The sequence below is a fragment of the Periplaneta americana genome, chromosome 8 (genome assembly GCF_040183065.1).
Source record: "Periplaneta americana isolate PAMFEO1 chromosome 8, P.americana_PAMFEO1_priV1, whole genome shotgun sequence".
In the NCBI taxonomy this organism is placed as follows: Eukaryota; Metazoa; Arthropoda; class Insecta; order Blattodea; family Blattidae; genus Periplaneta; species Periplaneta americana.
In genome coordinates, this window is record NC_091124.1 from 140,054,094 (window position 1) to 140,072,500 (window position 18,407).

At 35.2% G+C, this 18,407-nt stretch overlaps 1 protein-coding gene and 1 non-coding gene across 6 annotated transcripts in view; both read right to left on the reverse strand.

Moving 5' to 3' along the window:
• LOC138705106 (blood vessel epicardial substance-like) overlaps positions 1–18,407 on the reverse strand; it is a 902,265-nt gene that overhangs the window by 171,894 nt on the left and 711,964 nt on the right. The gene's annotated exons all lie outside the window — the stretch shown is intronic.
• On the reverse strand, positions 2,084–2,156 carry TRNAY-GUA (transfer RNA tyrosine (anticodon GUA)). Its single transcript has one exon. It is a non-coding gene; the product is annotated as a tRNA-Tyr (tRNA).

An 18,407-nucleotide genomic window follows, 5' to 3' on the forward strand; every position in this document is an offset into this window, starting at 1 on the left:
GACAATTGAACATATTTTTAAGAAGGGGGCAAGACTAACTGTGGTAACTTTCGAGGAATATCACTTTTGTTGACGTCGTACAAAACTTTGTCCAATATTCTTTTGAGAAGATTAACTTCGTACGTAGATAAAATTATTGGAGATCATCAGTGCGATTTTAAGCGTAATAGATCGACTATTGATCAAATTTTTTGTATTCGACAGATATTGGAGAAAAATGGGAGTATAAGGGTACAGTACATAAGTTATTCATAGATTTCAAAAAGGCATATGTCTCGGTTAAGAGAGAAGTATTATATGATATTCTTATTGAATTTGGTATTCCCAAGAAACTAGTTCGATTAATTAAAATGTGTCTCAGTGAAACGTACAGCAGAGTCCGTATAGGCCAGTTTCTATCTGATGCTTTTCCAATTCACTGTGGGCTAAAGCAAGGAGATACACTATCTCCTTTACTTTTTAACTTCGCTCTAGAATATGCCATTAGGAAAGTTCAGGATAACAGACAGGGTTTGGAATTGAACGGGTTACATAAGCTTCTTGTCTATGCGGATGACGTGAACGATTAGGGAAAACACGGGCATTTTACTTGAAGCAAGTAAAGTGATAGGTTTGGAAATAAATCCCGAAAAGACAAAGTATATGATTATGTCTCGTGACCAGAATATTGTACGAAATGTAAATATAAAAATTGGAGATTTATCCTTCGAAGAGGTGGAAAAAGTCAAATACCTTTGAGCAACAGTAACAAATATAAATGACACTCGGGCGAATATTAAACGCAGAATAAATATGGGAAATGCCTGTTATTATTCGATTGAGAAGCTTTTGTCATCTAGTCTACTGTTAAAAAATATGAAAGTTAGAATTTATAAAACAGTTATATTACCGGTTATTCTTTATGGTTGTGAAACTTGGACTCTCACTTTGAGAGAGGAATAGAGATTACGGGTATTTGAGAATAAGGTTCTTAGAAAAATATTTGGGGCTAAGAGGGATGAAGTTATAGAAGAATGGAGGACAACGCAAAACTGCACGCATCGTATTCTTCACCTGACATAATTAGTAACATTAAATCCAGACGTTTGAGATGAGCAGGGCATGTAGCACGTGTAGGCGAATCCAGAAATGCATATAGAGTGTTAGTTGGGAGGGCGGAGGGAAAAAGACTTTTGGGGAGGCCGAGACGTAGATGGGAGGATAATATTAAAATGGATTTGAGACAGGTGGGATATGATGATAGAGAGTGGATTAATCTTGCAGAGGATAGGGACCGATGTCGGGCTTATGTGAGGGCGGGAAATGAGCCTTCGGGTTGCTTAAAAGCCATTTGTAAGTAAGTAAGTTTTCAGTTTTCTTGATACATCTGCCTTCTGCATTGATAATGAATCTTTTGTATGTATCCAAAAAATTATTTCTTATGTCTTTCAACAAGTGGACAGTATCGTATATAAAATAAAAGTCATGGTCAATTTCGGGCATGAATAATGTACAATCGCTTTCAGATGCCTTGCTTAATATTGAAAACACGTTTTGATTTACTTCATTGTTATCCGAAATGACACACATAATATCTTGAAATAGACCACCTCTGTGGTGTAAGGGTCAGCATGCTGGTCTCTTACGCAGAGGGCTCGGGATCGATTCCTGGTCGGGTTGAATTTCCTGGTTGAGGTTTTTCACGGTTTTCCCTCAACTGTAAGGCAAATGTCGGGAAATTCGGGCCACAACATCCCTGGGACTCATTCATCACGGAAATCATATTCATAACAAATCAGTAATACATATACAGTACAGTCGCCATCTAGTTCACAACAATAGAACCAGCCTCAACAATAGTACACAAGCCTTCGGATTTCAACCAAAGATTAACTCGCAATATGACCAAAGATGCTAAAGCGAGTATATATAACAGCGAAAAAAAAAAAAAAAAAAAAAAAAAAAACTTGAAATCAGATGATGCATTTGTGAGTGTAATTCAAGGCTTTTTAACTCTCTACAGGTTATTAAAGATATTTTATTAATTTGTCCTACAGAATAATATCTGTAATATTGACAATTAATATTTGAGGAGAAAAATTCGCTCCGGCGCCGGGGATCGAACCCGGGTCCTTGGTTCTACATACCAAGCGCTCTGACCACTGAGCTACGCCGAATTCAATCCACAGCACCGGACCGAACCTTCCTCCTTGAATGTTTCCCTTTTGGCCTGACTCCAAATTAGGCAGGTTGCCTCAAAATGGAGTTTGATGACGAGGGTTATTGAGGGGAGCGGGGAGCGGGGATCGTCAATGACGTCACACGTTTCCCGCGTATAGCGTCATTTAAATGTGTTCTGAGTGATCTTTTTGAATTGCTTAATAGCATAAATGTTTTGACCTTATAAATATTGAATAATTGCTTGAAGTCCTGGGTTATAAATGATTTAAACTAATGTTAAATGAATTACGGCTCGTTTGGAAACATTAAACTTACGTTCCCGCGCGATGTTAATTTATACTATTTCAATCTAATACCATTATTATTTTATCGCTGTTATGTTATGGAAAAATTAGTAAATTAATTATTTTTAAATTTCAATAATTTTGTACACCATGTATTTAATAAAATAATATGTATAACAATAATACCGAAAATGATACATAGTATTGTTCCCTCCTAATGTCCTAGTCCATTTTCAGCCATGCCAGACCAAAGATGTGCTGTTGCTATCTGCAAAAGCTTTTACCACAAAAGCAAAGGTGAAAATGTTTTTTTTTTTTTTACCTAAAAGAGAAGACATCAGGAAACAATGGATAATAGCGTGCAAAAGGCAAGATAAATTTAACTCTGATACCAGCAGAATATGCTCACTACATTTTAAAGAGGAAGATTTTGAATTGGATTTCAGGGCTTCATTACTTGGTATTCAAGTAAAAAGACCAAGGATTTTAAAACCAACTGGTAAGGCTAATAATTTAATTACGTTTAAAATTTGTGTAAAGAAATTAAAAAAAAATCAAGTATTATGTCTGTTGTGAAGAAAGTTATCATCTATAACTTGTGTTCTCCCTTTACTACTTATGAATTTTGAATATTCCTGTTTATTATAAAGTCCCGTTTATCAAGCTCTGCCTATAAATTATCTCATAACTGATTATTTATACTCTTATTATGATAGGCATTATTATTATTATTATTATTATTATTATTATTATTATTATCATTATCTTTATTATTATTAATTATAATTATTAATTCTGTGTTACTTTCAGCTGTTCCAACATTAAATTTAACACCAGAACAGTCTCAGAATACAGTATCACCTCTAAATATAAGAATGGAGAAGAGACATCTAAAAACTATTGTTCACAATATGTTAGAAGAGGATGCTGAAATTAATGAAGTGGTTGAGTCAGTACCAGAACCTGAGCCGCAGAATGAGGAAGCGAGGTATGAAATTCTACTTAAAAATTATAACACAGTTCTAGAGGAAAATAAGAAACTCAAAGAGCAATGTTTACAAAGTAGATATGAAGTTGAAGGATATAAAAAACAGATTAGCCAATTGGAAAAAAAAATTAAATATGTGCTGAAATGGATGAGAAGAAAGTTCTTGCATTAAATCACAAAATTCAGAAAGTACTTTCAGGGGTTTTTAGTAAAAATCAAATAGACATAATCATGAACAAAAAAACATGTGAAATGGTCACCTGATGACATTTCTAATGCTTTCACTATTAGATACCTTACTAAAAGGTGTTACATATAGCTTAGAGAACAAATGAATATTCCCTTACCTGGAATTTCATCGCTTCAAAGGTGGGCTTCAAATCTGTCACTGCGACAAGGTGTTTTGCCTGATGTCATACAAATAATGGATGTTGCAGGGCAGAATATGAATTATTTTGAAAAAACAACAGTTCTATCCTATGACGAAATGAAAATAGCCAGTACTCTCCAATATGACCAGAAAAATGATGAAGTTGTGGGACCTCATTCTTATCTCCAGATTGTAATGGCTAGTGGGCTTTTTGCGAAATGGAAGCAGGCAATATATATTGGCTTTGATTGCTAAATCACTCAGGTCATACTGGATGATATTATCATTAAATTAAATAATATTGGTTATAAAGTAGTTGCCTGTGTTAGTGACTGTGGTGGAGGGAATATGGGTCTCTGGAGGGGGCTGTCAATATCAATTCAGAATACAATCTACAGGCATCCCGTCTCACAGGAACCCATCTACTTTTTTGCTGATGCCCCCCATCTTTTAAAGTTGATTCGTAACTGGTTCCTAGACAACGGATTTATTTTGGAAAATGGAGAACAAATCAGTAGTGTTTCTGTGGCAGAATTGATCAAAAGTACTGCCACAGAAATAACTTCATGCCACAAATTAACTGCCAGCCATGTGAAATGTGAAAAAACTAAAAGGCAAAATGTTCTGTTAGCTGCACAGTTACTCTCTCACACTACAGCCACTGCTTTGAAACATTACAAACCTGAACCTGACAAAAATTTAGCTGAAGTAACAGGAGCCTTCATAGAACTGGTAAATGAATGGCATGACATATTTAATTCTTATACCCCTAACCATTCAGTTCCAACTAAAATGCCCTATGGAACATATCCAGAGCAGCAAAATATAATTTTAAATAAAATGGAAACAGTCATGTCCACCTCACTCTGCACTGGAAAGAATAGTTTACAGGCCTTTCAGAAAGATGTAATTGTTTCCATTAAATCCCTTCGCCTCTTGTTTCAAGATATGGTTGAAAAGCACAACATCAAATACATTTTAACACACAGACTAAACCAAGATCTGGTAGAAAATTTCTTTTCTCAAATCCGGACTCGAGGTGGACTACATGATCATCCGTCTCCATTGGACTGTCTATACAGAATAAGAATGATTATCTTAGGTAAGAACCCTGGAGTTATTCAGAGGCAAACAAATACAACTGATGCTGACCAGGATGAATTTATAGTAGCGAAAGCTCTAAACAAAGCTCAAATAACCATACCTGAATCAAGCTGTCTGCCTGCTGAACTACACATTACAGATCTTGAAAATGAACGAATTTCCCATGCTGAAATTGTACAACAGAATGAAGATGATGGTTTAGAATATATTGCAGGTTACATTGGCAAGAAGTTTAAAGATATATATCCGTATCTGGGAAACTTCACGCACAAAATACACACAGAACATAATTACACAGCTCCATCCTGGGTTAGACATCTTTCATACGGAGGCCCAAAGACATTGTAGTTATATATCTAGACACACAATTGGCGCTGGTGTCGTGTACAAATTTGAAACCTCTCGCGCAGGTTCGCGCGACGCCATGTTTGGGGAGCACGAATGATTGTTTCTATAAAGCATTCAGAGTTTAGAAAATACAATTGGGTATATAAGCGTTTTCTTAGCGAACATCCTCCTTCACTGTAATATAAGTAAACTTATTTACATATTTTCTAACGTGTAATATAAAATAACAGAAGTAAATCTAAATGTTGTAACTAAGCATTGCTTTAAATATAAACGCCTTTTTATCGTTCATAAATAGACTTATTAATTTATTTATATTTCCTATGAACCGAATACATGGGATATTTTCACTTATGTTACTTTATATACGTCAGAAAATACGTAAATAATTTATTTAAATTATATTACAAAGAGAGGAATGTCGGCTAAAAATGCCTATATACCCAATGGCATTATCCAAACGCCTAAGGCAATGTAATAATAACCCTCAGTGTTTTGAGAATCTGAGGCGATATGATTCTTTAGAACTTTCAACTGCAGACATTGATTGCAATTCCCTGATTCTTACATCATTCTCAATGACACAATATTATGAAAATGTGATTGTATTCATTGCTGGCTTAGTTGTTAAATCATTAAAAAAAATATGCCGTAATAAATCCAAAGACTCAATTTATGGTACGTGCCAGCAGTAAACAAAATCTCTTATTTTTTAACGAAATAATAATGGGAGTCTTGTCATACCATCATCTGAGATTATAGAAATATGCCGCTTAAGTGAAAGAGCGATTATACAGGTGTTGACAGTTCAATGGCATATTCTTACATCGTGTGAAAACAATGTGATCTAACAATAGAACACTTGTACAATCTTTCCACACTTATAGGAATATATTTTAGAAAATGGATCTCAGATTCCTTCCGAGAATCATATTTTAAACTTGTTAAACTGACCATAGAAGTACATAAAGAGCTACTGACGTAGCTCAATGGGCTAAGGTCTGCCGATCCGGAGTCGCGCTCGGACGCGGGTTCGATTCGATTGAACGGAGTCAATAATAATAATAATAATAATAATAATAATAATAATAATAATAATAATAATAATAATAATAGTAATAATAATAATGAATCAATAGGCAAGATGTTCTGTACACTAGGCCTGAGTTCCATTAAATGACTAATTCATGTATGTGACGTTTATTTCATACTATCATACAGTTGTGATAATAAGCTGATGCATGGTAGCCCTACTTATATTTCAAACTAAAACATTAGGTATGTATTTTTATTTTACAGGAATATATTATGCAATAAGGAAGCGGATAAATCATAATAATTGTTCGTTTCTCGTCCACATCAAAGCAAACATTCGTTTGCAATATAGGCCTAATATAAGGTCTTACACAGGCAGTGTTTTGTTAATAATAGCTAATACTAATAATTTTCTTTTCATCTGAACTATTACTACAATATGCATTTGTATTTCTGTTCTCTCTATATGTTGTCAAATAACTATACAACATTTTTGGTTGCGGTATAAAATTGCTACAGTCTTCTTTCGTTTCATGTCAAATTAACGATAACTAAGGTTGATTATGTCCATAACGTGGTCGCTTTAAATGTTAATAGGATTATTTTTTCATTTATCCATTCAGATTGATTTATAACAAACACCAAACATATATATTAAACATTCAGCATTGTATAGTGCAGCCGTCTGCTAGCCGGTGCTTCTCCCAAAGCATGGCGGCGGACGCAAGCTTCAATTTGTCCCTACCCTAAGCTTCTGCGCAGCCTTGGCTGTAGGGGCTCGCGGAGGCCTTTCTTCACCTTCTGAAACCTGGCTACAAGAATTCAAAAATACTGTGTCCTCATTCAACTTATTTCTTAAAGACAATGTTCAACGGGGGAAAAATGTTTTAAAAAGGACCACAGACTTCGTAGCTTCAAGTGTAGGCCTACAACATATCCCTTCAGAGGTACTTGTAACAGCTGTGAAAACTATCTTCTTCGTCAGGATAAAATATCTAAATTCCACCACTGAAGCACACAATAGGAAGAGGTTAGGAGTGCCGGATAATGCAGAAACGAGACAGATGAATAAAAAGTACAAGAAAATAATTAATTAACAAGTAAGTAATTCACTTATATATATATATATATATGTATTTATTCACACTGCAATGGGTATATACCCGGTGGCAATGGTAACTAATTACACTCAATACTGACAATAATAAACTTATTAATTAAAAATACAATTAATAATACTAACAATTAATACTACTACTACTACTACTACTACTACTACTACTACTACTACTACTACTACTACTACTACTACTAATAATAATAACAACAACAACAATAACAACAACAACAACAACAACAGGGAATATCCTAAATTAAATGAAACGATCACTTAAAATAACATTTGAAATAAATCTAATTTGTATCTTAAAACTAAGATCGAACTAAAACCCACGAGTATGATATGTTAATATTTGCACAAGTACCTTTCAACATTACACTCATTTCGCTGTCAACTCACTCACTGCACTGGAACTACGACACATTTCACTGATTCTATCCTGATTTCACTAACACTTCAAAAACATTTCACTGTTCAAATACTTTGCACTGCTACTATAAACTATAAAGCTTCACTGACAGGAACACGTTTCACTTACACAACACACTTCACTGACACGACATACTTCTTCGCTGATACAACACACTTCACTGACAGAACATAATTCTTCACTGATACAACATATCATTTACACCCTTTAAATACTGTGTATACTGTAATTACCGTCTATTAGTAAGGTCCTTAAGCCTATTTTTAAATACATTTTTGGTTGTTGGTAAAGTCTTTAGTAAGTCTGCAGGTAAAGCATTCCAGTCCCTGATAGTACGATTGAGAAAAGAAAACTTTCCAGTGTCCGTCCTCTGCCTTCTTTCCCCCAATTTATATAAATGGTCGTTCCTTGAAGAGTAATTTGGCGGTTGCAACCTATTTTTTATTTCTCTCCAGGCAGGCTCACCTCTGTATGTTTTGAACAGTGCGCATAATCGAATTCGCGTTCTCCTATCCGCGAGTGTGTCCCATTTTAATGGTGAAGTTTTCCGACAACACTTGAGAGCCCGTTTTTTTAATCTTTTCCAGTGTCTTAATATGTTCTAATCTGTAAGGATCCCAACATGCAATACCATATTCCATTACTGGACATACTAGTGATTTATATGCAATCTCTTTGGATTTATCAGAACCTTTTCTTAGTACCCTCATCAACGCTCTGTCTGTAACGTGTCCCCCCCAACCGAGATCGCTGCTAAATGTTATTCCGAGGTATTTACATTTGTTAACTTCCGGAATGGTTTCACCCCCTAACGTATACGATGCGACTATTTTATTTATTTTCCTTGTAAAGCTGATGGCTTTGCTCTTTAGAGAATTTATTTTCATTTTGTTGGCTATTGCCCAATCGTTTATTCTATAGAGGTCATTCTGGAGAAGGGTAGTATCTTCATAACTTTTTATTTCCCTGTATACCATACAATCATCCGCGAATATGCGAACCCTAGACAAGATATTAACTGGCAGATCATTCACAAAAGCCAAGAATAGAAGAGACCTCAAGACACTCCCCTGCGGGACCCCATTTCAATGTATTATTTTTAAGTACTATGGTAGTTAAACAAGCATTTTTGTACGACAGAGTAGAAGAAACCGTTTGAAAAATTAATGTTCATATTATATTACAACATTATAAATTGAAGACCACTTTCTTGAATTTCGTGATATCACTGAATTTCAGGTTGGCAAAAATATACTAAAAAGGACAGCTGAATATATTCCTATAGGCCTGAATCAAAGATATTCCTACGCACATTTCCGAAACCACAGTGAAAACTAGACAGAGCAAACATACGTATGCACTCGTAAGTATTTTATAACTACGTATAAATATCACATCACACGTTATAATTTGCACTACTTTATATTTAATTTCAGGGTTTCCTTAACTATCATACGAGCTGATCACTACATACATTGTATTTGTGTTATGCCTATAGGTTATGTTTTCTTTAAACTAAAAAATAAATTTCCGCAGCTTCATAATAAAATTGCACACGCTCACACGCAATATAGGCAGAACATGGTTATACCATTCCATCATGGTGAAACCACCGTAAAACTCTGACTCGTGAATTAAATGAGGTATAACAAGAATAAAATTGGGAAAAAACAAAAACTTCCTGCAGATACAGATGTTGGCTATTACCACTATCAATTGAAAAATAAACAGTGAACAACACAAATTCATAATATATAAGTATTTTCTATATATTATATATGTATTTTAACGTTTCACGAGTGATATTTTGCATCATTTTCAATTTATTTCAACATTTCTCGGCACAACATAATATTATCAAATGATAGTCGCCGTGTGCCAGGAAACCTCATACGTCACACGGGGACTGCGTTCTGATTGGTCAATACATACTGATGCAACCTGGGTAAAGTTAAAAAGTTAAAAAGCCTTGAGTGTAATTGACGTAATGGGCTATAACAAATATAACATCAGTCTTCAGTAAAATGCCTAGGATGTATTGAAACGAGGAAAATGCCGACTTGCTGTTCGTGTACAGCTTCTTCACCACATTTTCACTCACGCCTCACTGACACAAACTGAATGCAGACATCGAGGTCTATCACGATTATATTATCTGTTACACTGATGCACCCTGTCTCGGTACATATCGGAAACAAAACATCAAAAACTGACGAAACTGACGAGTCATATTGGGCATTTCATGTGGTTTTTCCCTTACGATAGCTACCTGTAGCGTATTGGTATTCCAATCCATGGTTTAGACTTTAGAACAATCGTAATCAACACATCGTGTGTTCTGAACTCTTACAAATGATTATTCGAACACGCTGGCAAAGCTTGTCGGTTTTCTGATGCAACATTCTGTATATGATCGCAAATTGTGTACTGCTTACAAAATCACAATTTCTTTGTAGTAATGTTATTCACAGTCACTCATTTAATAGGAAATACCATAATTTATTTACTTCTGTGCCACTATTCATATATCATGAAAGTTCACACCTGTGCTGTAACGGTTAGCGCGTCTGGCCGCGAAACCAGATGGGGACAAGTTACCTGGTTGAGGTTTTTCCGGGGTTTTCCCTCAACCCATTATGAGCAAACGCTGGGTAACTATCGCTACTGGACCCCGGTCTCATTTCACAGGCATTATCACCTTCATTTCATTCAGATGCTAAATAACTTGAGATGTTGATACAGCGTCGTAAAATAACCCACTATATATATATTGAAATTATTATTAATATTCATTAATATTCACTGAGACACATTTTAACTAATCGAACTAGTTTCTTGGGAATACCAGGTTCAATAGGAATATTGTATAAAACTTCTCTCTTAACCGAGTCATATCTCTTTTTGAAATCTATGAGTAACTGATGTACTGTAACTTTATACTCCTATTTTTTCTCGAATATCTGTAGAATACAAGAAATCTGGTCAATAGTCGATCTAATCTTCATCTTACGATGTTTGGTGACGTATACACGTCCGTTGATGTGACATATTAATGAATTTAAATACTATTATAGTCACAATCATGCCATAGTATGAAAGAAAAATTTCACAACCTCGAGCGGGAATCGAACCTGCGACTTCCTGTTCTCCGGTCAGGTGCTCTACCACTGAGCTATGGGTATGAAGATTACTTGTGTAAAGTTTCTTTCAACCCATAAGCAGTGCTGACTAGATCAGACGCTATGGACAGTACTCTATAACAGAGTCGCCAGTATGAAAGGATAATTCCAAGCATCTGGGGTGAGACGAACTCGATAGCTCAGTGATAGAGCGCCTGACCGGAGAACAGGAAGTCGCAGGTTCGATTCCCGCTCGAGGTTGTCAATTTTTTCTTTCATACTATGGCATGATTGTGACTACAATAGTATTTAAATTCATTAATAGTCGATCTATTGCACCTAAAACCGCACTAATGATCCCCAATAATTTCACCTACATATGGAGTTAATCATCTCAAAAGAATGTTGGACAAAATTTTGTACGACGTCAACAAAAGTGATATTCCTCGAAAGTTACTACAGTTATAGTCTTGTCCTCCCTTTCAAAGATAGGTACAATTATGGGCTCCTTCAATTGTTCTGGTACAATTTCCTTTCCCAAATAGTAAGTACAAGCTTATAAATTTCGCTATATAATGCGCCTCCACCCTCTTGTATTAATTCTGCTGGAATTTGATCGATACCTGGAGACTTGTAATTTTTCAGCTTTGATATCACAACTTCGACTTCATAAAGTGTGAGTTCGGAATAAATGGCTCAGCAGTTTTTATATAAATTTCGTCCCGAACATTTCTATTTGGCCTATGTACATTTAGTAGTTTCTCAAAATAGTTTTTCCATCAGTTCAGGATTGAATGAGAATCTGCAAGCAAGTCAGCATTCTCGTCCTTTAGCCTTGCCTGATATCCATTCTTAAATTCCTTTATGCCCTTATATAAATATCTAATGATTTTATTCTTACTACTTGCTTCTACCTCATTGAGTTTTTCCTTCAAGTAATCTCTCTTTTTATTCCTAAGTGTACGATATGCTTCCCGTCTTTCGTTGAAATAAATATCTTAATACGCCTCAACTGGATCCTGTAATAATTTCAATTTTGTCTGTTTCCTTCTTTCTACTACTGTGCAACAATCTTCATCAAACCACAGTTTCTTTTTTTTTTTTTTAGTTTGTGCTCGGCTGCAATTTTGATATTAGTCTGTCTCTGATATTTTCCCACACGCCATTAACATCTAATTGGACGGAGTTTCGCAATAACAGACCATCCGACAATTTGAAAAAAAAAATTAAATATTTGCACAAATCTGTTGATGGCAGGCTAATTTAACTAGGAAAAAATCAAGAATGCGATATCTGAATTTTGCTGCTATTTATAAGCAAAAATTCGTTTATTGCATAAAATTAATTTATTTATTTTGCTTTGAAATATTAATTCAACTGCTGGTCTCTTATTAAAAATCGGTTAGCCTTTTTTGATATTATTTGTGCTATTTTTTTTGTAATACATAGTATGAATGTTATAATACATCTTGAATAAAATGTTTTATAAAAAACTGATTTATTTCGATGGTCAATATCTCGAAACAGGATTTTGGCGCTTGGTCTATTATTGAGTAACTCTGGTCAATTCTTCCTCAACTTTCTCGGAACTTCCTAAAGCGGCAAACCTATTTGAAATTTCGACCTGATAATGTTGTTTTAATTTCGGAATATTGAATTTCCTAATATTAACTTGTTGCTCTACTCGCTTGGCTACTGACAGTCTTCCTCTTAATTCTCCAATTACCAAATAATGGTCAGAATTATAGTCTACCCCTCTGAAGGTTCGAATGTCTACTATACTAGTATGTCTCCTTTTATCTATCAAGATGTGATCTATTTGGTTGTGTGTCAATTCATCTGGAGAAGTCCAAGTATATTTTTGTACATCCTTATGGGGAAATGGTTGTACTTTTGACAATTAAATTTTTTTATGTGACAAAGTTGACTAACCTAACGCCACTATCATTACTAGCCACGTGTAGGCTCTTTTTTCCAATAGTCGGTTTAAAAATATCCTCCCGTCCTACTTTAGCATTGAAATCCCCAATAAAGCTTCGATGTGATATCTAGATAACTGATCAAAAGTGTGTTCCAATTCCTCACAGAACCTATCTTTTATATGGTCGTCTTTTTCTTCTGTAGGGGCATGAGCATTCATAACTACGATATCGCACAATCTACTCTTAGGTATTAAATACGATAACTCATCACTGATAAATTCTACCTTTTTAGTGCTGATTTTATTCTTTTATGAGCAAAGAATCCTGTTCCTAATTGGTGATTATTGTTTTATTTCCCGTAATACAAGTAATTTCTTATTAATTGTGATATGCCATTCCCATCTAACCTAACCTCCTGTGCTCCCACAAAGTCTATTCTATATCTAGCTAGTTATTTTGCTACTAATGTTACACCTCCTATTCTATATAGACTTGTAACATCGTAACAAGCTGTTTTTTTTTTTTTGCGGTGATGAGTTGTTAGCCCTTCGCCCAACCCCGAAGCTGGAGGACCACCCCTTATCGGCTGTCCGCGACAGCTTATTAAATATATTCGCAGCTACCCTCCATATCTGGAGGTCGTCTCCCCTATCCACAACCCGAGGACGCGCCATGCCGTGGTGATAGACTTGCATGGGAATATACACTACAGTGTTATTTATTTCGTATACGTAATGTGGAATCTGCCCAAAGCGGAAACGGAAGGCAATATTTTAGGAAGTTATCAAAAACTACTTCTATAATAATTTCGGAAAAAAATATGTACTGTTTTTGTACACTGTAATCTTTAATCACTCAGTCTGGTTATGAATGTCGGTCAGAGAGTTATTCGGACAGATAACTTCATAACGCGTAAAGCTTGAACAAGGTACAGTACAGTATTATTGTATCGAAAGAAGAACAGTTATCATTGGTTCTCTCAGAAAACTGTAAAATAGAATTAGAAAACAGGTAGGTACAGTACACCGGGAACAGATCATCTAGAGCAGCGGTCATCAGCACAGTGCACCCTCGGGCTAGGGTCTCTTACCCGCGGAAAAGGCATTGCACTGGCGTGCAGCCGTGGCTGCTGACAGGTATGCTGTCTCCCTATCCCTTCTGCACGACGGAGCATATTTTGTTGCATTCCTTACACTTTACCCATTACAGCTACTGCTGACGACCACTGATCTAGAGGTTGGAGACTTACTTTTAAGCGGTTCGACCACCCCCTCCTCCCGCACTAGCAGGTACGGTATCATTCATCTGCAAAACATTTTCTGAACGGAAGTTATTGTATTGTGAGAGCGCAGCTGGATCAGTGAAAATAAGTGGTCAACGTTTTCAGTCAGTAATGCAACGAACAATTCTGCTGTGTGCTAGCTCTTCCGCAGTGACGTCACTGAAGCCTCTAGTTGCTCTGTCCCCGGTATACACAACCGCAAATTGCTAGTTACCTACGCATCTTTGACTATGCTGAGATCCATTGTGCTAACGGTTAAAGAGAGAGAGAGAGACAGACAGACAGAGAGAGAGAATGAAAGTTCCCTATTCCTGGAAAAAAATATTACCGGTCCAAATAATACAGTAAACCCCAGCTAGACATCGTGGCAAAATCCTATAGTCGCGATGCTGTTATTCCCGGCGTGACTCCTCCTCTTTGCTTACGTCATAGAAAGTAAAGGCTCTATAAAGTCTAGGTAGGTAGTGTCGTTCGCCATTTTTGTTCTTTCGTTGCCGAGCTACCGGACGAGGGATCTATTTGCCACACCGTCAAACATTATCATGTCGTAGCTCCTACGATAATAAATCAAACGCACTGTAATTCAGCAAATAATTGAGCGGCAAATAACATCCTCGTGTGCTTTCTGCGAACGCCAACGAACGAGCCAAAACGGCAGGTGATTATATTAAGTATTTATTGAGCCTTCTTTATCTTCATCAGCGAATCACAAGATGCACACGTTTAAATGTAGCCGACCTGCAACGTGATTGGCTGCCGGAAATAAGAGCGACGGGACTATAAGTGACATTGTCGCAGAATTTAATATATCGTCGCTTAAGAACCAATACCGCGTAACTGACAAAATGTAAATTTTACAGGAGAAGGAAAAAACTGAATAAAAACCATAAAAATAACGGAATAGTCTTGAAAAGTGGTGTATGGCTATGAAATAGCTTAACTAATTTATAACTAAGTGAAAATGGATGATCATGGCTGTAGACATTTGGCCATGTCACTTACGCGGTATTGGAACTCTGCCGTTGACTACATTTTGTTAGTTACGCGGTATTGTGAGACAACTTTAGCAGCTTCAAGATACATGTTGACAAGCGTTTTCTTTGCGTGAAAACTGCCTTCTGGAAATATTATTCGTGCTCTTGTATATGTCAATGTGTTATCTGAATTGTTCTCCTACCGTCTGACTTGAGGTCAAGGTCGGTAGGCTGTAGCTTGAATCAGCACTAGATTACGTTCCAGACAATGATTGCTGCATTCTTAGACCCGATTGTATAAACTATTTCATCTTAGATCAGAGGTTAAATTGATCCTTGTTTCAGCTGAACTTGGAATTTTGTGTTGTATAAAGTCTAATCTGAGATTAATTTGTCTCAAACTAAAGTCAACTTTGACTGAAGAAATTTCTCCGATTAAGTTAGATGATCCAAATTCAGTTATTTCTTTTCTGTTTGAAATATACGAGTGACAGATTGTGCAAATAAAATATCCATTATTATTAATATTAATAGATATGTTAGGTACATTTATATATATTTCTTTCAATTTCTTGCCTTAATACACAAACATTCTTATATTTTATAAGGCTCTATCGTGTTCAGCAGTATCAAATAACATAACCTATAATTATATTATGTTTATAACAACCATTAATTATTAATGGATATGATAGGTACATTCATAAATGTTCAATTAACTGTATTACTAAAAGAAAATTTTCGTTTTATAAAGCTTTATTATGTTTAGCAGTATCAAACACCATAACATGATAACAACTTGGAGAACAGTCAACCTTCTTATTGTCCGCCATTATTTACATTGCAAAAAAAAAAAACCAGTGTCTCCAACAGAGGGTAATACGGAAAGTCGCCAAAAAGTAGTTGTAAAGTCGCTAGATTTCTCATTATCAACAAAGAAAGGTCACTAAATCCCTATTTAAGCAATGTAAAAGCTAAAAGAAATTGTTGTTGAAAAAGAGTTAAAATCGCTAGATTGGCAACACTGAACAAACCTGTATAACATGGTCCGCGCATCACGCATTTCACCTGTTTATGCGATGTTGCCAAATCATTTTCACGTGAACTTAGATTGCATTTGAACCAAGGTAATTTGATCGCAGAAAAGTTTTATACAATACAAGAAGTGTCTGAACTCGGTTTACTTTTCGATCTTCGATCAAAGTTGATCTTTAGTCAGGGAGTTTTATACAATTGGGCCTTAGTCAGTCAAATGCTGAAACTATGGGAAAGGAAAAACGAAGACACAGTTCAATGTTTATTGTTATAATAATAATAATAATAATAATAATAATAATAATAATAATAATAATAATAATCTGTTACTAGGTACTTTATTTTCATACTATGTATTTGAATAGATAAGTAGAATTGTTACTAAAACGTTGCTCACAAGTATAATTTTATAATAAAATAATTAATAATAATAATAATATTATTATTATTATTATTATTATTATTATTATTATTATTATTATTATTATTATTATTATTATTATTATTATTGACATTGGACTTGACTGACTTGCGAATAATGAAAAGAAAATCATATAAAAATATAATAATGATGATAACTTTTCAGGCACAATATTCGTTAAACACAATAAATAATTATAGGGCTATGCTGAAATCACAAAAAGTAATCCTTGAGTAACCCTAGTGTGGAATACTAACTTATCATAAAAACTATGGCACAATCGGTTCTACATACAGTAATGTGACGGTAATTTAGACAAGCTACTGATGCTTTTTTTTCTGTGCTTTTGCACGAGAACATGACTTCTTTTTACTGAAGGGACGCCATCAGTACTATTAGCTAACCAATATCGCACAGTTCATTCTTTAATTCCCAATGTACACAGAAACATCATTTTGCAAACCTGAATTTTTTTCTCATCAACTTCTAGATTGTAGACAAATGTTCTCTTTCTTCTAGATTCAGAATTTGTACTGCCAGGTCTTTTAGTAGGAGTGAAATTCACAAGATTTGATACGTGAACGGTCCTCTGTCCCTAAGTCATAGTTTTCCAGAATGCCTGAAAGATGTGTCTTCTCTCATTAGAAATTAAATTACAGCCCTTACTTTCGAATTTTGGCACATTTTATAACTACACTCTGGCCCCAAATTCCTTGCATCTCTTTCCGTATCATGTGTCACTTTGCCATCTTTCGACCTCTTGTAGCTAAGATAAGCTTCCTCTTCCATTCCAAGTTTTTCTATTTTTCATTTTCTTCCACTTAACCTTGTGTGGCTTTGAATTTATTTTTCTCTTTTCTGTCACATTTCCATGAAACGCTTGAAGATTCTTCTCTTTACCTTTTTCTGACGAATGTAAAGATGTAGAATAAGTAGCACTCACAAATTCTTCGGGGTCGTCTACATTTGAAGACGCATCCGAAATTTAGTGTAGATCCTTCATTGACGAGGTATTGTCTTCAGTTTCTGTCCTATCCTATTTCTAGCGGTATTATTTTAATAGTGTTGCTTTAAATTATACCAGACTGCATAATGTGATCATAACCTTACCGGTAACACTGGACGGACAATGCCTGATCTGCAGCAACCCATTTTCAGAAGGACGGTTTTCTTTTGCATTTGAATTATCAGGCAGTACACCTACGAATAAGATGAGATTACTAGTGTTTATAAATGTGATATAAATTGATTAAAAACATGTGTAGTAAATATTATCATCAATTTAGATCTTCCTCCTACCGGAGGAAATGGAAGGGACCAAGCTTAGGACCACTGAATGTAGCGCAAATTATTTTAGCGGCCCATTCATGATTATTTATATTAGGCTACTTAAATTAAAATGATTCCGTAACTGAAGAAAAATAAATCTTTAATAACTGTGATACTTCTTATGCCACACCTTTGTTAATGTTCAAAGAAGTTTCTCCCGTCTTGAATGCAGAACATAGCACAGATAGGATATCGTTCTCGCTAAACTGACCTTCGTCTGATTCATTGTCCATTTCTTTTCTTGTATCTGTAGGCCTATATAATAAAATATTAAATGTACTATATTTCAGTGAATGAACTTGCAATAAGATTCTGCGGGAATTCAGCTCAATTAACATTCAATTGACATTAGTGAAATACTTCTATTATATTTATCTTTTAAATAATTGAAACTGAACACTTCTTTAATCTTCTCAGAATATTACACACTGTTGATACAATTTTACAAGGCAGTAACGAGAACCAGCTTCCGTACTGACGGCGCGC